The following is a 24049-nucleotide window of genomic DNA, read 5'->3' as shown; positions in this document are numbered from 1 at the left end:
GGCGGCCAGATGCTGAAGTGCTGCAGTCACAAAATGGAAGCCATCTCCTAAAGTCTAACTGCAAACAAGACTTGAACAAGATAAGGGGGCAGAAAAACAATTATTAGTGTCCTGATAAAGAACAACAACGCTTAACTCCCAGGAGATTACTGCCAGAAGAGAGGTCTTATTATTAAAGCTTTGTTAATTTTGCAAAATGAACTTTAAGATATTCAGCATAATAACTCCAGATATATTGCACTCAACAAAAGCAAGCGGTGACCTCTTCTTTTTTAAAGGAATGCACTATCTTGGCTTTTTTCTTGGGTTCTTTTGAACATTAATTTGTTTTTAGAAGGCACAGCTCTACCAAAGGTTTTGTTTATTTGTTTGGGTTTTTTTTATGTCTGAAGTCAGAGATCGCAGCAGGAACATATGAAAGCCTTGCAAGGATCAGAGCATTCCTGTACTTTTCTTCTACACCAGAGATGGCAAAAATCTTACCAAAACCAAGAACACTTCAGTAATAAATAAAAGATTCCCTGTTATTGGAAAATATTTTCACCACAAAAAAAAAAGTAACACATTTTTAATTATGATGTCTCTCTGACATAGGAATGTTTGCCTCCCTGGGCATAGATACAGTGCTTGCACCATGACCCCAGCACCAACGTGAGCTCCATCTCCCAGCATTATGGCTCATTTGCACCAGGTGCCCAGTCACAGTTGAGAATTTACCCATCCAGTGATGGATGTGAACATTTATCTATTGCTGTACATGAAACAGTAGATAAATACAAGAAAAAGCGTGAAATCTTGAATGGAGAAAGATTCTGTATCTTGGACAGATACGGCATTACTTGTCCCAGAAGAGATGTCCAATGTCCAGATCTTCCAGTACTTGAAGGGAGTGCATAAACAGAAGGGGAACGACTGGTTTACACGGGTGGATAGTGATAAGACAAGGGGGAATGGTTTTGAACTGAGACAGTGTGGGAGATTTAAGTTAGATGTTAGGAGGAAGTTTTTCACACAGAGGGTGGTGAGGCACTGGAACAGGTTGCCCAAGGAGGCTGTGGATGCCCCATCCCTGGAGGCATTCAAGGCCAGGCTGGATGTGGCTCTGGGCAGCCTGGTTTGGTGGTTGGTGACCCTGCACACAGCAGGAGGGTTGAAACTGGATGATCGTTGTGGTCCTTATCAACCCAGGCCATTCTATGATTCTACAATAATACTTTGAAATGGGAGAAATATTCACACAAGGTCCATAGGCACCAGTGCTGAGGACAAGCACAGCAGAGCAAGCACAAGAGCAGCACTGCCCACCCCCAAGTCCCTCTGTACGTCCTCCCCCCAGAACAAGAGGGAAAAAGCTGATGTGTTATCAGACCTTGTTCCATTCCACACCAGTCATTGCCTATAGGACTGCTGTCAAATTGTGCAGGGTGATTACTGCAAGTGGGAGCACGACCCTTGTGTGGATCACCTGGGCAAGGAAGATGGCTTTAAAATGTCTTTAAATAATGCTGACACCATTGCTACTGAATAAAGCCATGCTAAGTTCTTCAAATTACACATCACCATGTTCCCACCTTCTTTTAGGCCGGTACAGCTTCTTTTTGTGCCTGGCTACCTTTTAAAGCTTATTGCTAATTTTCTAATCTGTTGCATCAAAAAAAAAACTTAAAAAAAAAACCCTACAAACACTGTTACAAACCATAGCAGAGCATCTGCAGCTTATAAAGCATTTAGAAGCTTTACAATTTAACCTTTCTATTGGCAATAAAACATACTCCAAAACAAATGCACTATTTGAGACAGATGTTTGAAATATGAATGAATGTTTGAATATTCAGTTTTAAATACTCATGATAAAAGAAGCTGCAGAGACATGCCATTGATCTAATACTTGTTTGCACATTCCTTAGGGCTATGCATGAAGCATAATGGGATTTCTATGTTCCTAAACAACAAAAGGTGTAAAAATGCCTTTTCAGTTGCAAACTTTGTTCATTTATTCCTGCGGCAAAAGAATGCAAATCTTAAGTCATTTTTTTGTGCGCTGACATCAAGTCTTTCTCACACAAAAAGTTCCTCAAAGAAACAAGAAGAAAGTTCAGAATAAAGTCATGCTTCCTCCCCCACTTGTCCCTTAAAGAAAAGAAGAGAAAGAGAGAGAAGGAAATGTCACTTAACTCAATTGTACCTGCCAGCTAAAAGCAGAGGCTGCTTAAGTGAGTGACCCCTAAGCTATTAGGCAGATGCGGCCTTAATCAGAAGGGCCGTGCAGTGCTCAAGAAGAATATTTGCTGCTGTATGGTTTGGCATTCAGTGCACCTCCTGCATGCTTTTATGGCCCAGCTCTGTAGTTCAGAGACAGAACCTGTTCACAGACTGCAGTGACAACAGCTCTCTGTGAGGTGGTGGATAATAGATGGTAGTTTGTAAACACGAGCGAGAAGTTATTTTGCACAAAGTTCACAGTCGCTCTTCATCCCTCCAGTTTTGCGTTTTCAGTCTCATTTGTAGGGCAGACGGAGAAATTGGTGGGTCTTTTTCTCCTCCTCTATGAAACTGCAGGCATTTAAAATTAATATTAAAGCAGGAAATGAAAGAATGGGTTGGTGCATTTGCAGGGAGAAGTAGAGGGAAACAGCGCTAATGTCAGAATCAATCCTTGAGCTATGAATAACTTAACTTCAAAGCTGATGCTACTGTCTGACTCTGAGCACCCTATGTCTTCGAGGAAGATAAAGCCACATATGTAGTCAAACCAATGTTTAATTCAGATTACGCAGAACAATACGGCATCTTGACTGGAGCCAATTAAACTAAGCTTTCACTGACTGATAGAAATGGCATTTCGAGTCCTTTCTGTGCAAAAGGAGGAACGCTTTGAGAGCATTACAGTTCTGAGCCCACACTTACTGACCTAAGTCATTTTTGCACTTAACACATCAACACCTATATATCAATTATGACATTTGATATTCTCCTTTCAGAAGAGGATGAGTCTTTACTTCTAACAGGGACCGAGACCCCTTAGCCCTGCAGACACTACCACAAGAACTACAGGGAATATTTCCCAATTAAGAATGCAGTTAGAGCACTAAAACAAAGCAACGTTTAGAAAATGCAAAGTGCTCTGCTCAGGCTCTGGGCGTACATTCAGGTGCATTTCTCTGATCAGTCTCACTACTGTAATTTAAGAGATGCAGGTAAATCCAGGCCCCATTCCTCTAAAGCCCAACAGGGGACACAGCCAGGCTGTATCCATTCCCCCATATCTGAAGCACAAGGACAGCGCCACAAAAAGTGATGGTTAATAGCCGAGGTACCCAGAAACAAAATGTTTCTGGTTGACTTAGGAAAGCCTAATGAAATATTACTGCTAAAGACTTCAGAATGAAACACTGACAGCTAAGTCACAGCTTTTCAGAATAACAGCTACTGGCCCTGCCATCAGCAAGCACAGTAGTATTCAACTCCAAGAATCAACAAGTAATCCCACCAATTTAAATTTTCTTGAGATCCAATTCCATGACAGCAAAAATAACCATAGGTAATACAAAAGTGTCTATAAAAGGCTACAAATAAGCACAGCTGTTGAGATAAATCAGTCACAAAGCAGTCAGAAGGAAATGGCACCAGATGAAGCTTTCAAATGAACCCCTTCACCCCCATGGTTCAGGTGCATCACAGGCCCCAGAGTGGGTTGTGGCCCTCCTAACAAATAGAAATAAAAGCTTCTCATGTAGGAAGCAGTGAAAGACTTGGAAGGGAGCATAAGTTTGAACGCAGCTGCACTGCCTTCAATCTAAGCTTTACCTCTGGTATCAGACAAATGGCAGGCAAACAAAGTTAACTGCCAGTAGTAAACTTCACCAACAGGCAGGCAGCAGCAAAGGGAAACAACAACTGAACTACTTTCCCAAAAATTCAGGGATTTTCAGGCTAGCTGTGCAGCTGTACAACAGAAGAGTCTAGGCTGGTTTGTGTAGTTAGAGAAAAATAAATCCCTGGCAGTCAGTATGTTTCCAAACACAGCAGTATACCCGGGAATTTTCCTTTCTTCGCCCTCATCCCGTTTGGCTTATCATAATATCAAACCGTTATCATGGGGAGCTGACACCACCTCCGAGGACGAGGCGCAGCCGGGCAGCACCGGGTCTTGCGGGCCGCCCCGTCCCATCGTGGGGCACCCAGCTCGAAGGGGTGAGATTAACGGAGGGCAGAGCTGGGTTTCTCATGAGCTCTCCATGATGGACAGCGACTCTACAAAGAGGGATAAAAGAAGAGCGATAAACGTTGTTGTTGTCAGGAAAGAGAGGAGTGCTTAAAGAGCCTTTCAAATAAGCAATTTCCCCTCTCCTCAGTATCCTCTTGACTGCTAAGCTCTCCCTTTTGTCTCTTACCTTGAATGGTGATCAGCAATGCATGATCGGCCGAGGGGCATCAGCTGCGAGTGCGACAACACGAGCCAGCTGTAGGCACTGAGGGAAGGAAGGGCAGCCGCTCTCCTGCTACGTACTCATTTCATCCGCATTGCTTCTTCTGGCAAAGGATACAGGATTTGCCATCCAATATATTGGGTTCACTTAACATCCCATATCAGAAACTTGTTTCCACCCTACAATCCTTCAGATTTTGTCTTTTATCCTCAAGGATGAGGGTCAGTAACACTTCCCCTTTGTATGCTCACCCTCCTGCCTTCATTCAACTGCACTGCAATCAAGAAGTTTATTCCTTGCCAAGTGTGCAGCATCTTCTGGCCACATTTGTACTGTGCTTCGACTAGATAGCACATGTCTAAGCACAGCACCCTTAGCACACACTGAGATAAAGGTCAGCAAAGATCAGCTTAACACTGAGTAGCCAAAAAATGTCAACTCCATTCTAAAATCTTGATTTCTTATTCACTTGTGATTACTCACCACTGCTGTTTAACCTGGCTGCATGATGAAGGGCTTGTCAGGGTCATCAGCCATGCAGACCCTACATCACTCCCTCCACTGGCCCAACATTCAGCACTATTCAAGTACAGAGCAAGTTATAGAGTCAAGGCTGAGAGCTGTTATGTCAGGAATTTGTACTAGACATCTTAAAACCACCAGAAGGTACCTCTTTTCACAACACCCAGCCAATATATTTTTGGCTATAAAACAACTTTTACAGTCGCACAGATTCTGTGTTGGTCAACCTCATGTGTTAATACATCCTTCACTCCCTGGTTTCTGCTTGCTGTGTCATCCTCTCAGCCCAGTGCTGTCATGAGGATTTATACTTGCAAACAGTTTGCAAGCCAGTAGCACTGAAAAAGAAAAAAAGGTAGTAACTTCAACTCAAGCCCAGAATTTCTATGGCATGTTGTAGCAAGGCACAAGACCACATGTGAAATGAGAACAGAGGAACACTGACTGCTTGCACAGTCCATATGTATCAATCCTGGGCATTAGATAAAGAAAACTGGCACATGAGCCTTGCTCACAGCTCTCATAAGGGATTTGCCAACAACTGCATAGAGTTGATTTAATGCAACCCTAATACTAGATAAACACTGGGGACCATCTTTGCTCCTAGTCCAATATGGTAGGCGGATGCTCAGAGAGCTGCCAAGCTGCTGAACCTACTTGGCTCAGAGTTAAGGGCTTTCTCTGCTTGCTCAGCTACGAGGAACAACACTGTTTTCCTCAGAGTAAATTCTGAATACTGTTACAGCATTATTCCTTTCAGAACCAGACTTCCCTCTCTCACACAAGTCTGAGGATAAAGCTTCAAAAAGAACCAATCTCGTTACCATTAATACCAGCTATACAAAAACTAAAGTGAAATGCTCCATTTGAATAGCATCTCCCAGAAAAAAAAGATTGTCCTTCAGTCCAAATTCCAGCACAGGTGCACAGTAATTTCAGTGCACGCCTTCACTTCAGACTTCTGTTTTACATATCCAAAAAACAAATTGCCTCTCCTATATAAGGCTCTCCATGTCTCTCTGATGGTCTTCCCACAGGATACAGCTCCCAAAGGTTGTTTTTCCTAATATGAACAGATGTTAATCATAGTTATTGTCAAGAGTATCTCTCCAATGATTCCAGCTGTTTCGCTGTTGTTGAGAAAATAGGAAAGGAGCATACAGAGTTTAAGCAAAACAGAGCAGAAATTAATAGCCAGTTATATTTTGAGTGGCCATTTTTCTAACGGGATGTGTTACTACAATTCTCTGAAGAACTAACTACAGCTTAACAGAGCCATCACATATGCTGTTTGCACAAATTACACATCATTTAGATGTTAGTCTTCCTTCTCAAGGCACCACAAGGAAGTCTGTTCACTTTGTGAGCACATGCAACTCCCATTAACAGTAATGAGAGCTACTTGTACGTATGGAACAGACAGCAGATCCCTCGAGAATCTCTGCATTCACCATATTTTGTCCAGGGAAACGATGGGAACATAACAAAGGTGGACCCTAAATCAAGAAGGATTCAGCCACAGAATTGCCACACCTGATTCCTAGCATTTCTCCTCACTGTGCCACCTCCATTCTCTCTGAAACATTGCTTGGGTGCTGCTCATCATGCTCCCAAACAGCCTGGAGCTGGTCCTGCCCTGGTTTGCACAGGGGGAACACACCACATTCCGTCCACATTACCCACTTACTCGGGCTCCTGTTTCCCACATGCTAATGAGTGGATCAGATCTGGGTTTTCAGGCTGTAATTTTTTATTTTGGACCTTTTCAAAACATCGTGCCCACTAACAACTAGAACACTACAGCTGTTTCTGCCAGCAGCTCCTGTTAGGGTTATGTCAATCAACACCATTGTTCCTCTGTGGTGTTAGTGCCTTGAGAACTGACATATGCAAAGGGGAGCAGAAGTGTTAATGCTTTTCCACACGAGCATGCCAGTCATCTCACACCAAGACAGCAGCAGCACATCTCTTAACCGCTTCTCTCCCAGTCCTGCAGGCCAGTGAGAACTGCTGAGCACTGAACAAGCTGCTGTCCTCAGCTAGACCAGTGAGGAAAATACTTTTAATTCAGCAGGAGCTCCAAGGGAAGGAAGGTGGTGGTGTCATTGCTCAAACTGGCCCCCTCCCTACAAATGCTTTCCATGATATTCAGCACTGCTTCATGTCCTAAGAAGTCCTTCGCTTACATAAGCTGCTCACTGAATATATCGCTTTCCACATCCAACATTGGCTGATAAATTGCGTTCCTCTTATTTGCACCATTCCATAGACGTTATGAGAGCTGGGGAGAAATTTTTCCAGAACAAAGTTAAGCCCAAAAACCTAAGCTGCTTCAAAACACTGCTTCAGCTTGCTGGTAGCTGCCCCTCAGAGGGAAACACAACGGTGTAACTTAAGATGATATTATTGGAGGAGACTCAGAAGAGGAATAGAGGCAATGTTTACAAAATCTATTTAGCTTCTCTTTTACTAGTTATCACAAAAGTAGAGCTTAACTTTAGAACCAAATTAAAATATATTATGTCAGAAAAAAAACAGCTTCCAAGATCACAATGCCATATTAAATTCTTTCCCAAGCTCAATAAACTATGACTTATAAGACTTGTAAAATCTTTACTAGACTCTTGACAGCTCCACATGTGTTTATGGCAAGAATGGAACCTTTTGCTAAACATCTGCTAAATCTTGTGTCTTGGCTAGAACGACTCTACCCCATAGCAGCACACAGCCTAACGCTTGCTGACTGCGGTCTGGGACTGGGATGGAATCTGTCTTTCTGTATGAAAACACAATGCTGCTTTGCTATGGTGCTCCATCATTTCCAGCAGCCACTCCCAGTAACACTGAGTAACAGCACAGCTCTTGGGGCAGCTGCACTTCAACATTTGTGCATCATCTATCACACAGCTAACAGCTACAGTCTCAGAGAGGATACACACGAAGCATCTCTGTTTGTATTTGGTAGCGAGGAGCCCAGCACCTCTGTCTGTGAGCAGCTAGGGTGCAAATCTAGGTGACAGCTTAAGTACTACTTGCAAGTTTAGCCTAAACAAATGGGGACTTATGTTTTTCCAGGACATACCATATGTATGTTAAGCAGTTTGACCCAAACATAACCAAGTATTCTGACAAACTATTATGTTTCATGCTTTTAAGTTCACTTTCCTGTCATGACTTGAAACCAAGAGAAATAGATACCAAGAGAAATCAGATACTGACACTATTTTCCATTTTTCTGAGGCCTCTCACATCTCCTTCTGAAGTATTTTTTAAACGGACAGTGCTAGAAACAAGGCACTTGGTTAGTGGCAACTTAGGCACAGCCCAGCACATCATTTTCCAGTAGACCATCTATGAGAGATCTTCAAGAAAAATATTTCCTTCATAAAATAGACATTTTCCTTAATTGATGTTATTCTATGACTCATGATAAACCCCTCAAATTCAAAATTAATAATAATAAACGGACATCTAAAATCTCATTTGAATGTCAGAATGTGTTGCTAAATCAGTTCAAAACATGGAGTTACAGAAGGTTTGCTTGCTTACTCTCAAAGAAGCTTTCCATGCTCAAGGAGAACCTAATTATTTTCCATTGTCCTGAGAGATGAAGAACAGGCAGTAGTTGTATACCAAAAGACAAGCAGAATTTCCAAGTCTTTAATGATGCAAACTCTCTAGCTCAGTGCTTCTTCCTTTGAGACACTAACAGACCCAAATATTTCTTTAAATCAGCTACGCCAGTTTCCACTTCCTGTGAGCACAATGGATAGCCACAGCAGCTTTCTGCCATTTAATGCCTTCTTCAGTATTTTTTCCTGACAGTCTTCCCAATGCCATTGACAATAAATGGACGCTTCCCCCATTGCATCTCTACGCAGTCACATCACTCTGTAGTTACCAGAGTCATGGATCTGACTGATTTTTAACCACCATTTCCTTCCCCTATTGTAAAGCCTTTCATTTTCTGAGGCTGTTCCTGTCGTAGTATTGGGGGGAAAGAAAAAAATGATACATCTAACCTGAACACTTTACCTGTGAAGACAACAGTGCTCAAGGTATTCTTTCTGGCTTGCTCTTCATCACATGGTGAATCATAGGGCATGAAATTCAGATGCATTTCTCCCTGTATGTCATAAGTACTTTCTGGATGGATTTTTTTCTCAAACTGGTAAGACACATTGGCAGTCTCCTCAAGGATATCCCTCAGAAAAACCAGCACTATACCAGCAACGTTCTTCCTCACACCTTCCTCATCTCAGAAGGCAAGAGGAAAGGAAGACAAAAAGCATGCCTCCATTCTTGCAAAACAGTCTCTAAACGAGAAGATTCTATGTTAATCTGGGAAATCCAATGCACTGGAAGATGAAAGATAAACTGTGCTATGTGAATGCTGCACATGTTGTTGCCATTATCTCCAAGAGGAGGACCCCATTGTGCTGAATGCTACACACACTCGAAGTAACAGGCAGTTCCTACCCCAGAGGCCTCATAATCTAAGATAAAAGCAGTATTGTTGTCCCCTTTTTAGAATGGGGAAGTGGGTCTCCAGAACATTCAGCAACTTAGACAAGTCACTCAGTGAAACAGCAGATCTGAGAACTGAACCCAGATTCTCAAGTCTCCATTCCCTGATTTAATCTGCACATCATTACTCAGAATCCTTTTTAATTAAGCAGCAACATCTGAGGTTCTAACTGGTACCCATGATTATTTCTACTTATTTAATGAGAAAGCAAAATACTTGTTCTATTGTTCATTCCACCATTAATTTTAGATTCCCACTGGAGTAAAATTTTAAGTCTATGTCCAAAAGATGCTACACAGCCACAAATCTGTATTCACTTCACAGTCAATTCCTACGACACAGAGTGCATTCCTAAGTGGAATATTTTAGCCTTACCTTAGTATTTAATGTTGTAATCCAGTGAAAAGGATTAATTTGAGAAGATTTAGTGCGGTTAGTAGAACAGGGGATATGGTTAGAAGACAAAGTGGGAGCTTTTAACTGATGGAACGTAGATGGGGAAAGGTTCAAAAAATCACAGACATTAAAAAGTAACACAAAACAGCAACCTAAAGGTGTTTGGTAGGAGAAGAAAGGGAAGTCAATGCCAAAGGTATGGAGGCTGAGATAGAAGATGGAGAGAAGATCCAGAGAGCAGACAACAGCGATTTAAGGAAGAGAAGAACAAACCAGGTCTGAGCTGTGTAGTAACATGGGAAGGAACAATGCAGCTACTTGAAAGTTCTTGTTGATAATTTACATTCTGTAAGTCCAAGTTTAATTGTGTATTGCCATGTAATTATTGCCAAATGGGGAAAGAATTAATCTTGAGAAGAGGCCAAACAAAAGGATAAGTTGTGAAGAGCAAACAACGCACTACAATGGGACTGGGTGCCTTGGCATAGCCCTGGTGGGGAATACAAATGCTTCTGCTCCTGTATTACCCTTTGGAAAGTTCCTTAAGGCAAGAGAGCTAGAAGTGATCTGGCCACTGCATACAAGCACCAATGCTGTTGGGTGCACACAGAACTGAGCCAACATTTATTGTGCCAACACCAGAAATGAAAGTGCCCAAAAAAGGAGGCTTTACTAAAGAGAAAGATGAGTCAAAGGACTGGCCTAGTAAAAACAAATTACTTACATACTCCAATTGAGAGAGCGCTGATATCTATCTTTAAAAAGGCATGTCAAAAATATTACATGCAAGTATAAACAGCAGTAGCCTTCACTGCTGGTCACAACTTAGAATACCACTGGGAATAGAATAGAAGCTTCAATTATGTTGCCTGACACTAAGAACTCTGTTGCTCAGAACATTCTGAAAAAATTAAGACATACCTAAAAATTCTTTTTAAACAAATCTTAACTATCACAGCCATTGGCTTCAAATTCTTGCCTCATTTCACAATATAAAATAGGTTGTGAAATCACACACTTAAGAAGCTACATTAACATTTGCCCATTTAACACTTGAATCCAATCAACATTCCAAAAGTTTGAAAATGTTTTCTTCTCTTAGATCCATATATTTCTCTGATGTTCCAAAGCAGAGGAAGGATGCAAGTCCTTTGGAGGTACACAGAAGTGTATTCACTTTTCTAAACCTGAAAATAATCTGAGAGCAAACTCACTGATGTAGAGCAGCTGACAAGATGTACGCTCTGAAACTGTGACCTTTAGAAGAGTGAATTCTGGGCCTAACAGAAAAGCTGAGGTGAAAAAGACATTTGCACAGCAAGAAGACAGACAGGAAGCTGCACCCTGGGGAACCCTGAAGTTTGTACAGGAATAAGAGAATGAAAACTCATAATGAAGTTCAGATACTTTGGGACGGAGAAGAGGAATATTGTATTGCCAAACTGGATGGCTCTACCACAATGGAAAATGGCCTTCTGCACAATCCAAGAGTTCTCTGGATTGCAGCAAGTTCTTCCAACAATTTTAAAGGAAATGCCCAGACTGAATTCTACTCCCATACAGTGAGCTTCATGAGACAGCAGTCAAATTTGATTTGTTCACAATATGTGACCAAAGGTTTGGTTTTGGCCACGTTTTCAGAGAACTAGTCATAAAAGGTCAGAAGTATAGGAGGAGAGTGCAGGGTTCTCCCAGTGGAACAGACCACTACTGAATTAACCTGGAGGTCACCATAGCAATCAGAGCAAAATGCTAAACATGTTAGAGAAAACACTGAATTCAGCTCTTAGAAGAACTGATTTTTATTCCTCCCTCAGGAGCAGAGACTTGGAAGTGCCTTCCATTGCAGCTCTTGGGACCTAGAAAAGTAGGAGCCAAATAAATCAACACTAGAAACTGAGATTGCACTGAACATTTTGAATGTGCACATAAGCAGACTGCTCTTTTCATTGGTGGCATTAAGCCATTCTTCTGGCCCATCTGAGATCACCAAGTTTAAAAATCACTGAACTCCATTTATTTTATGGACCTCTTGGACTTTGTGAATAATAAAAAAAATAGATATACATAATGGTGGAATATGGACCCTGTATTCCCAAACTGGACACTGCCAGTATTCTTTCCAAACTGAGGAAGAGTGAAGTTACATTGACTTACTGAAGATGCACAAGAAAACACCTCTGGTAACATCTAGCACTTCAACTTCATCAGTTCCTACAGCTTATTGGCTTCACAGCAAGAAAAAATTGGACAGATATTTTTAATCACTCACTACCTCAAGAAAATGAAGTTTGCAGAGTTTTTATTTGGACAAGTCTTTAAAAAAAAAAAAGTAGCCAACTAATATAAATTTTGTTCTATTCTTTGAGAAGAAAACATTTCCCTACTAAATGTCTTCAAAGACAAGCAAAATTTCCTGAGAAATTTTAACTAACTCTGGAGAGTAGTTCTGCAAATCTCACTTTTCCTATGCAATGCGCTATGCATTAGCAGCATCTGCACATAGCAATTTTAATCACTACTGAAAAAAAGTAACACGAAAACTAACAAATTTCTGCAATTCTTTCTTTTCCTCCTGTGAATGCTGCAGCAGCTCAAGTTGGCCTTGTTTCTCTGTGCTTTCAGTTATTTTCTGAATAGCAACATGTAAACCTCTGAATATAAGTTGGAGACGCATCACTCATCTCTCAATCTTCTCCTTGTTAATTTGTCATCGAGTGATCGGGAGGAAAAATGAAATAAATTACGAGAAAAACATTGTATTCTCTCAGGAAAAGTCAGATCTGGGACACTACACTAGGAAAAATAATTGGTCCCATTATCATCATTGTCTCTAGCTTTACACTTTGGGGATAAATATGTCTGAGGAGCTGGTTGCACTGGTGATGGAGATAGAGAAAAGAAGAAATTCCCACAGTGCGAGCAAAGCTTCACACACTTGGAGAACGTGACCACACACAATACACATGACAGTGGGGGAGAACAAAGCAACCTCAGGAAGTGTCCCTGATTGTTTTCAGCTGATTGAGGACATATGCCAACAAGCCTCTGCTTGTTCAGAGCAGCTTTGCAACTTGGGTAAGTCACATTTACATAATGTGATTAAAGATATCAGATGGTTTGGGTCTACTGGACTAGATTCTGTTTAAAACTTGCATTCAGAACAGTGCCAGATGCAAGATTCAGGCAATTTTGTTGTTTCCATCCAATTCAACCCAGGGACAGCTTTCTGTCTCTCGCTGCCAGCATCACCTTGATGTTAGGTCAGGAGTGCCAAAGGGAGGCTTGGAGAGCAGCTCAACAACGCAAGGATGGCTCAATTCTCTCCCCCTCCTCAGCCAAATAAGAAGGCCAGGGAGGTGGTGGAGTCACTGAGCCTGGGGGTGTTCAAGGAAAGGCTGGATGTTGTGTTGAGGGACATGGTTTAGTGGGAGCTACTGGGAATAGGTGAACGGTTGGACTGGATGATCTTGAAGGTCTTTTCCAACCTTGGTGATTCTATGATTCTATAAGGCTTCCTTACACATCATTCAAAATTCTGTAGAGAAGCATTAAAAAAAAGTCACAGTAGTGTTTAAAGACGATAGATAGAAGAACTAAACACAGTACTTGGAGAAAAATGTAAGGCTTCCTGTAAATTAAACTGAACCTTTTTACATAATAGATCGCTCACAGCTATTTGTAAGGAAGTGACAAAGCTGCCGCAGATCTTAAGATATTATAGCAAGGTTCACAGATGCACTTATGTAAATATTTTCTGACAACTCAGCTGCTACTGAAAACATTTTTGAAGTTATCAAAAAGAATTTAAAGTATTTTCCACTCTAGTCATTAACTATGCATTTGCAAAAAGGCTCCATCAGAACGGATGAGCAAAGGATCTCTGACACAGAAAGCACAAACCAAGGCAGCCTACACTACAACAAGGCCACGTGTTTGGGGATGGGTTTCCCAGTCATCAGGCTGCCAGATACAACCCTTTGCCAATGTAGAAGGCAGTTAATACTATATGTGAGACATCAAGAGTCAGTGCCTGGCCATGCTCATCTTCACCAACCTAAGAATGCTGGGACAGGATGCTGTATCCAAAGCTAACACCTCTTCCTTTGAACACAAAGCAGAAATCCTATACGTCCTGGCAGTGCTCTGTTAGCATAGGCATTGCCATTCAGCTGCAGTTTCCTTTGGTGCCTTTCTCTACAGAAAGTTAAATTGAATATATATACATTTACCATTAAGAATATGTGAAAAAGACATTTATTAAGCACAGACTATACATAGAAAAAATGATGAGCAGCCTATCAATGGCTCACTTCTCTAGCAACCCTCCAGGAATCATTATGTGGACAGACCAGACCCAAAGTTATTAGAGTCTGCAGTTGGGTCTCAGATTCAAGACAAAAAGCATGTGAAGACTTTCCCTACTGGGTATGCTCCAAGATGCCTTAAGCATGAATGATGTCAGATATTACTGCTAAGGTCAGCAGGAATTGACATTGCTAAAAGGAGTTTACTATAGCACCATTTAGATGGTACAATGTCTTGGTGTTTGAGGCTCAGTAGCAGTTGCCTGTTTTTTGCCCAAAGAGCAAATCCTTTGAGAGGCTGGGGCAAAGGACAGACAAACCAACAATGGTACAGGGAAGGGCAGGTGATAGCAAATTGCCAGGAGACCATATCTGAGGTACAAAAGCCTCCTGACAGCCCCTCAACCATATAATTCATCTTCTCACAGCAGCAGAGTGCAGATCTCACTGCAGAACAGATTTTTGGGGCAATCTGCTTTCTGAGTTCAGTATCACGTAGCACTAGGGATGTTCAGACAAGTGTGTAAGACATATTTACAGCACCATCTCCTGACCAAAGTATCCAATTAATTATTAAAAAAAATCATATGTGGCAAAAAGAAAAATACATTTACATATGTGCTTACACACCAGTCCCATACAGAGATTTGAGCAAATGCTTGCTATTCTAATGGAATTGCTTCATGTCTTTCTACTTGGTTCCTTTTAATTGTTATTTGATTTCCCTGTGCAGGTGAGAGAAGTATTTATAATACCATCCAGCGCAGCAGCAGACCAGGCAGGTCACTCCATCCTGGGGAGATGAAACAGATTCTTCCCCTCCAGAGGAAGAGCCACACTTAAAGCCAGGGAATGGTCCGTGCCCAGTGCACTCTCCTGACAATAAAAAGAAGTATAGGAAGTTTAACCCTACAAACACCGCCCCCCCAATAATTTTTCCCTTTATTATCTGAATATGCACATGCAAATTGGAATGCTCTGGCACTACAGCTGTGACACTTATTTTTCTATGAAAGTTCAGGCTATAGAGCTTTAGCAACAAACACTGCAATGGACACTCCTCCAACTCCAAGGAAACCTTGCAGAGCTGGGGTGATGTCTTGATGCTACTGAAGCCCAAAATAAAATTGCAGCGATTTCAGCAAGGCCTGGATTTCACCCTAGTTTTAAAGGCATCTCATTTTTGGCTGGCAAGATTTCAACATTTCAATTCCCAGAAGCTGAACCACAAATCCCTCTTCTCCTCCCACGCAGCTGCTACAGAACTCCCTGAGCTCCTCTAAGGCAGCAGCTGAGCAGCCTTCCTTGGGAAGACACAGGGCTTCGCTTGTAGGAGATCCCCATTTCCCCAGCCCATCTCCCAGTTCCAGAAAGCCAATTTGTAAAAATCTTCAAATTATTAAGAATAGACAAGCCCTGTGGGCTTACCAAGCCCTGACACCCCCCAGGCTCTCCACATTGCTGCCCACAGCCATCCACTCCTTTCTTTTTCCAAATCATATTGAAGGGAGCACAGCCCTGGCACAGGCAGGAGCATTGAGCTATGGCCAAGTCCAGGGCACAGCAAAGGACCACAGGAAGGAAAGGATGAGGTGCAGCAGTCCCATGAAGGCAGAGCTCTAGGATGCAGCTCAGAGCATGACTCTCTCCCAGCACTTGTTTTTAAAGAAAGCAGACATTAAAAACAGATAAAGCAATCACAATGATGGAAAGAGGATAAATCAAGTACTGTCCAGCCAATAATTAGGAACTCTGCTTCTTGGTTTCCCCAGGTGTCTCCCAAATACAGAGCCTGCCCCAACCATCTGGACATCAAACAAGGAAACAAGACAGAAATAGCCTAGCAGAGAGAAAGTAGAATTTAGCAGGGCAAAGAAAAGGATGAACGCAGCCTCAAGAGAAGAAAGCATCACTGTGACTGTGATTGGAAGGAAGAAAAGTCAATAGAGGAGCTTAAAAATATAAATATCTACCCATCATCCTCAGACATTGGCATCCTCAATCATTTCAGGTGCCTTTGACCAAACCTGGCAGTCCCAGCAAAGCAAGCAGTTGACATATCAGGGTGACATGGGCACAGCTCTGCCAGCAGGAGCAACCAAGCCCAAGAAAGCCACGTCATGCTTGGCTTAGTGTGGCTGCAGCATCACACTGGTTAAAGCTGCAGTTGGTTTGTTCAAGAGCCGAGCGCAGCACTGGCTGGCAGGTTGTGGAGCAGTATAAATCTCATTCTGCAGAGCCACGTGCTTTAAGCCCAGTCACCTGACTGGCCATGGAAATACTCCCATGTGCACCAGGCCTTAAGGGATAGCAGACTCTCTGCAGCTCAAACCGATAGAAAAATCAAGATTCCTGGGGCTTTTTTGTTCTGGTCAATCTCATTACTTTTTGCTCACGGTTCTGTAAAGCCTAGAGAAGTTTCAGTGAGAAGTTGGAGCCATTATGTACTAACTACTGTTCCACTCAATAGCAAAAACACAGCCCTTGACCAGAGTACTTGCCTGCCTAGTAGGGGACATTCTGCCAAAGTCACAAAAATCACATACTGAGTCAATTCACACAGAATTACAAAAATGGAAGGGTTGGAAGGGACTTCTGGCTGTCACCTAGTCCTACTAGGTTGTAATCAGAATAAGCCTTCTAGGTTAACCCAGTGGGAAGTAACACACTCCAGCAGGACACTGGTGCTATTTCTTCACCTGCCGTGAGCTCAGTGCAATGCTGTGCCACCTCTAGGCTCCAGCCCCTCATAAGGAGTGTTGGCTGCACATCCTTGCTACATCCTGAGCCACACACTCACACACAAAGGTAAACCAATTTCCTATCCACAGTGAATTTCCCATCCCTGGTGGGATTCCATGCACCCAGCAGTATTGATGTCCAGACAGGGTCAATCAGCATGAATCTGACCACACGTTCCAACCAGCCATGTGAGAGATCCCCACAAAACTTCTTTCAACAAGAACTGCTTCCACATGTTACACATCATAAGGCCCCCATCGCAGCACAGCATTCAGCAGGGAGCTGCCATCTCATCCAACACATAGCAGCACAGCAAAAGTCATCCTGTTTGAGGCAGGAAAGAAAAGAAAAAAAAGTCATCCAAATTGCAAAGCACTTCTAAACAGGGCCCGTGCCACAGCTCCTGGGGTGAGACAGAGCACCAGAGCCCTGTATGAGTCGCAGCTCCCTGTCTGCATGAGCAAGGGTGAAATTCACAGAGCCCATCCTCAGCACCACAACAACCAGCTCTCCTGGGTGCTATTCTCCGAAGGTCACTGCAGCAGCAACAATCCAAGGCCCCACAAGCACTGGGATGTAGCTTTACCTAACCCAGCTCTTTCAGCAGAGGACAGCCCTATCCCTGCAGTCCCATCCACAGAACAGCTCACCCTCAGATTCACACCTCCTACCTTCCCTGCATGGCAGCTGTGCCACTACTAAAGAGGTGATTAGGCCCTCCCTGAGCCCTTTGCAGACTGCTGCCATTGATGTGCCCCACGAATGTATTCTGCTTCATTTGCCAAAAATGTGCAGGAGCTATAAAAGAGGAAGACATTCTTCAATAGCTTCTAAAATGACTTTTGCTCCCTTCCCTAAAATGTTGCAACATAAATTAGGGCAGATATGTGTTGCTAAAGGAAGCTCCTTTGTCCCCGCTATGTTAGAAGAAAGAAATAATTGTTGGCTTTCCATCAGCCAGCAGGAGAAGCGGCTGAAGTGCCATGCCAAAAGGATTAGCACCTCTCTGTGCTTCTTTGTGGACAGCTATGATCTGCTGTTCTCCAAGTCGGTGTTTCTTTATTATGGCACGTATCAAAAGAACACCATTCATTGTTTAGAATATGCTCCTTATTTCACATCAGAAAAGGGAAAATGATAGGAACACAAGGGCTCAAAGTTTGGAAGATGAAAAGGAAAACACAATAAAGACTGAGCTTACGAGACTCTGACATGTCACAGCTGTAAGCACTGAATCATCTCCCTGGTATACCTTGTGAACCACTTCCACTTCAAAAATAAAAATAAAGCGCCAGGTTTCTTTATGTTCTTGACAAAATCTGCAGTGCATGGCATTGAGCTGTGTTGCATTATTTCCCCTACAGGTGACCTGGGAGGGATTTTAGAAAAAAAAAAATCAATTTCTGTTTACCTTTATATGTTTCTTTACAATGGATAAATAAAGTCTGAAGGATCCTTCCCTCCCTCAAAATCTCCTCCTCACTCACTGCTATCAATCTATTTTATTTCTCAGTGGCATTACAAGCACTGGATGCAGTCTCACACCTGTATATGAGCACATCTCCAAGCCTCTGCCAGCAGGTTTCTGGCTAAAAACACCTGCCTTAATATTGAAAATTCCAATGATAATACATTCACTGCATCCCCCAGCAAAGGATTCCAATGTTGAGCACTTCTGATGTGAAAAATGTACCTTTTTGCCTGCACATTCCTATGACAAGGAATTGGGCTACATTATACCATTCTTCACCAGACCAAAGAACATTCTATAATGAAATATCTGCTCCTATGTAAGCAGGTGCAAGCTGCAAGCACCCAACATCTTATTTCGCTCGATCATAAGGTGCCTACCAATGCCTTACCTGCTCACGGCTGCTCCGAGCTTGCTGTAGTGCTCACCAGCACTGCAGCAAAAAGCAATCTAATAATTCCCTATTCTGAATGAATGCTACTGTCTGGCAGCCTTTCCAAGTATTAAGAAGGTGCTAAGACCTCAGTCATTTACCATCAAACTTTGCACCCACACACAAGATCAGGGAGCCAGGAGGGTTTACTCAGTTGGGTGGTAGGCAGGCACACACAGATCCTGAGTCCCCAGTTTTCCCATTGACCGCCATCTGCTGCTCTCTCATTTCTGCTAGAGATAAGCAAGTTACAGCCAATGAAACTTACCAGCTGTCTCTTTTACCATTGGGCTGCACCTTCCTTTGGGATCCGAGCTGTCCACATTCCATGCACTGCTCCCCACGCTGCTGCCTTGCCCAGATGTTCAGCCTCATAGTCCTGACTTACTCCCAGAGATGTCATTGATCAGGTACATCTAAGCCTCCCCAGTTTTGGTTTCAGTATGAATTCATCTCCCTTAATCCAGTTGGCAACAAACAGGGAACCTGTAAGCACAGACACACTTGTCCTCATGCCCTACAAAGCAGAGCTGCAAAGAAGGGCCCAGTGGCCACTGGCTCACTAGCCCAGGGCTGCCCACAAAGCACACAGGAGTCCCGTGGGTGACAGGCTGAAGGGGTTCTGAGAGCCAGAACAAAGCCCATAGCACTAACTATCTAACTGGTAATTACTTTCTGGTGAGGACTGAAAAATGGGTCATTAAAACCATATTAAACCGTTTTCATTAATACAAAAACCTGATTTACATTTTTTTTCCCACAGAGCCATTATGCTCCAAACGCGCTGCACGGATGATTTGTTTAATCACAACCACATGGAATAGCAATTTTAAGGGCCTGTGACAATCACTTTTTTTTAAACCAGGAAACCTGGTTTGCAATAATTGTCATGTTTTCTGTTAGCCACCCTTCCCACTGCTGTCATAAAGCCGCTCCTTTCTACACACGTTGCCTTCCTAGTTGCACATAAAAGCACCACAATCCACTGATACAATTAATAACACTGAATATTTAGGTCAACGCCAGTTCTATTAATTTTATCTCTTAAAGACTCGCACATTTTCTAAACAAGTCTAGCCCTTTGGGGGGTTAAACTGTAATTTGCAGTCTGGTTGTGAGTCCCTATCACATAATAGATCAATTAGGTTGAACACTCTAGTATATTAATCTTATTCACACATAGTAAAGGCAAATATGGCTAATTACTGTATTACAATATTGCCTGCTTTTCCCAAATACGTATTAAGGAAAAGAGGAATTTATTATATTGAACCATCAAATAAAATTATCTTGATATTAAACTGACAGTGAAGATGAATGCTTGTACTAATCCGTTTTATTTTCCCCCTTAAATCAATATCCATTGGAAGATCTGTTTATTGTTACTAATGCATTGGATTTGTAAAAGGAACTTTCATGTCAAGAACTCAGCAGCTCCACTAAAAGCACAGTTTCTCTGTCATGGCATTCCGTGAAACAGAAACACAATTTCTTTTGTCACATCTATCAGCTCTGTATTTGTATTTTCAGGTTATGAATTCATGGGTATGATTTCCATGACTGCAGAGAAAGGTAGGTCGCTATCCAAGCCTATTTTCTGCGCCTCTCCCTGCGAACTTGCATGGCCAGAGGGGTTGTCTCTACAACAGAATTGAACACAGTTTTCAAAACTACCAAGTTGATAGAGACTGGACTGGTCAGTGGAAACAAGGAAAAGTCATGGCTAGCACTAAGTCTCCCCCAGGCAAGCTGAAGTGAGCATCAGTAAGATTTGTCCTTAGCTGGAATCTGCTAATTAGTGAATGCAGACAATTCCATCCGTGGGCTCATAATAAAATGGGACAGAAAAGTACTGCAAGAAGTCACCTAGTCTGCCTCAAGGCACTGCGAGAAAATGAGCTTAAATACAACTACATAACCTAGCAGAGACCTAATTCTGCTCCCTGTTCCATCACTGATCCTCCGTGTGACCAAATCGCTTCCTCTCATTCCCCACCATGGCGATTTCCCCCAGCCCTTCTCATTGAGTTCCCACTCGAGACCCCAGAAGGCAGGAATTCCCCCTCCCGCCTGCATGGCACCTACACAGCGGGGCTCCACGGGAGCCCGTGCTTTAGGCATTGCTGTAGTCAGATGTTACACACTATTAGTAGCAGAGACGGGGCACAAATTAAAAGGATGGCTGTGCTTAGTGCTTCCTTAATGCTTTGCACATTCGGATCTTCCAGCAACAGTTCACAAGCTGTGAATTTGTTAAAGTGGAAACCAGGCCAATAAAAATAAAGACAAAAAATAATCTAAATGCTTTGGCTGCTGCTGCAGAAGTCTTGTATGAAACACCTGACAAGAATGCAGAGATTCATTTGCCTTTGTAACAGACAGTAAACTCAACAAAAGAATGTGTAACTTAAAAAAAAAAAAAAAAAAAAAAAAGAAAAGGTGCTATTTCCTCTACTCTGCTGCAGCATATGGAACAGCTCGGATCCCAGACTCATTCTGCGGGACAGCACTGAAAACAGGTTCTTCAGCAGTGTTTACACTAAGCACCTACGCATCCCAGAAGCCAGGCACTCCGAGACCCACTGCACCACATGGAACATGATGGTGTGCGATTATTTATACAGTTCCAGATCCAGGCACACTCCCACATACAGGAAAGAGGCACAGCCATGGAGGACGCAGGAGCCAAACCGTTGATTTCCTGTCTTTGGCTGACATCACTGGTTTACTATTTGCTATTGGAAACCTCCTCACTTGGAAGCGTTTACCAGACTTCTCGTATCTCTTCCTTGCACGCCTTGAGAAGATAGGCTATTCTCAGGTGATCCACAAAATAAAATATTCCACAATTGATTCTGCTGAGAGCTTACACAGCTGCATGCATTATAAATTATTATTTCTGCCTTGAAAAACATTATTACACAGTCTGAGCCTACATTTGGTCACTTTCACTCACAGCTGGAGCTATTCCCAGCTAAAGCTGCTTCAAACATGTAGCAGATCCTTAAGCAAAGCTCATTTCTAGAGTTGGTCAGGAACAGTTTGGGTTCTTCTTCTCCCACCCACACAGGCCTTCAACATGAAACTGCACAAGTTAATAATACAACGTACATCATATGGAGTCAAAGTTTGAATTACTCATTCTGCAGTGGTAGCACAACCTGCAATAGGGTTACCGTCTTCATAGTGCCAGAAGTTCTAAAGGACACAGACTCACCCCATTCAGAACTGCAGCATTTGAAGCTTCCTGAAGACAGGGAGATTTCTGCCAAAGAATCTCCCAGATGTGAAGGATCATCTCTCGCTTCCCAGAAACACTTCCACTGGGCAACAACCCTCAGAATGGGACAAAATGGCTGAAGGAACTGGAGCTGACCAACCTCCATCCCTGTCCAGGGTGAAGAGAGAAATCAGCTCCGCAAGACTCATATTTTCAGGCAAGAATATGCACTGTCTTCAATAGACAACTGCACTATGGGAACTCCAAAGTCATTCTGCAGCTGCAGGCACTAGGATAGGATTTGATGATGCCACAACCACTAAGAACTAATTTTAGGTTTGTAAGCTTCTGCCTTGTTTGTATTCACTTGCATATATTTCTTTTGCTTGACCCAAGAAGCCCATTTTACAGTAATGAGAGTCAGTGAGCACTGAATTCTAGAACCAGCCAAGTATGACAGCAAGTCCTTGACCCATAACAGCAAGTAGAGGTTTTTGAGCTAGGTGTACCCCTTGGAAACCTAACTACTTTTGGAACTGCAAATACAATATCTTCAAAATGACTCGTCTGTGCTTTTACAATTGAAAACTCGTTGATGAAAAATATCACCTTTGCAGGCCAATTGCTTGTGACTTAGGACCTTCACGTCTCCCCTCCTATTATTATTATTTTTTTCCCTCCAAGGATAAACCAAGAAAGACACAGACATGCGACTTGTTGCTACTGGACATTCAAATGAGCTGTTTTCAGGATTTGCCTTTGTTCTGTAGAAGTTCTGCATTGCGTATTATTTATAAGTATGCAACCAGCCATCAGCACAGCAGGACGTATTTTTAAAGACTCCAGAGGAGTCAAGCATGTCAATAACAAGGAAATCAAAAGAGGATTCATACGGAACACATGAGATCATTTGGAGAGTTTCATAAAGTATTCTATAGAAGAAAAATTAACATTTAAAGGGAAGTTAAACTAACACAAGGATTTGTAAGGAACCGTAAGAGTTAATGCTCTCTCCCTCCATTAAGCACATCAGGAGTGTTCTTTTCCTAATGAGTTAACCTCTTATTATTCAAGTTTAATGGGGACACACTTGTTTAACCCTATAGCCTCAGGAGTCAGAATTTCTGGTGTTAATTATATGACATATACACAGACTTTGCTAGCAGTGTGAAATGGCAGCAACTACTAAACCTTGAAACTTAGAACTTCAGCAAGCCTTGGTCTGCTTCACAGATATACTTGAAAACTGCAATTCCCCACAATTCCAGGACACCCAGACATTGTCCTCAGAGTAGGGCAGCAGGCAGTCAGCTTAGCACATACCTCTTTTCCTACACCTAGTTTGGCCACGTGCAAATTGAACAGGCACGGGGCTGCCAGGAGAGTTCTTCACAACCAGCAGGGCAATGTTGCCTTTCCTGTGTCAGGAAAGGGAAGTGATCCAGACAGATCTCACACCAGTGTAGAAATTCCACCGTGGACTACCAATTTTCACTCAGATGTATGCACAGCACTTGTGCTCTACTAAAACATCCTTACTTGCTTTGTTGTTTGCTTGCTTTGGTGTTTTGTGTTTCTTCTTATTCATGAAATTCTTACTTAGCACCAGGCTTCTCAGGAAGAGCGGGATCCACACCATAACAGGACCTCCAGCAACATTATAGACCTTCAGCAACACCATAGCAGCCATTCCAGGGGATCAGGACCCAATACCTGCCTGAAAAAAGAGCAAGGGCTACTACTGGGGCCTGCATCAGAAGAAAACAGCCCCTCATAAACCTCCTCTGTTACTTTTCACATCTGAAAAGGCGTGGACTTTGTAAACACAAAGATGCTCAGAGCCAGGGTTACCTCAGTTGTCCATTTGTCAGTTTGATGACCACACCAACCCAAAAGAATAAAATACCCATGATAGGTGTATGAATATGTAGAAAACAGCCAGCCATAGCAGTTTTCTCAAAAGTCATTACCAAAATCTGAAGATTTTTGGTTTGGTTAAC

The 24049-nt window shown here is 42.5% G+C and overlaps 1 long non-coding RNA gene across 1 annotated transcript; it reads right to left on the bottom strand.

Annotated features, from left to right (window-relative positions):
* Window positions 1-18192: 18192 nt before the first annotated feature.
* LOC122183083 lies at window positions 18193-23737 on the bottom strand. The gene is made up of 4 exons (XR_006180089.1): window positions 23649-23737; window positions 22047-22217; window positions 19098-19315; window positions 18193-18294 (listed from the first exon to the last, which is right to left on the bottom strand). It is a non-coding gene; the product is annotated as an uncharacterized LOC122183083 (long non-coding RNA).
* Window positions 23738-24049: the final 312 nt, after the last annotated feature.

The sequence above is a fragment of the Lagopus leucura genome, unplaced genomic scaffold (genome assembly GCF_019238085.1).
Source record: "Lagopus leucura isolate 7727_CA_CO unplaced genomic scaffold, USGS_WTPT01 Super-Scaffold_100016, whole genome shotgun sequence".
Taxonomy (NCBI): Eukaryota; Metazoa; Chordata; class Aves; order Galliformes; family Phasianidae; genus Lagopus; species Lagopus leucura.
Note: the sequence above shows the minus strand (reverse complement) of the source record. Positions and strands in the feature narration are given on the sequence as shown.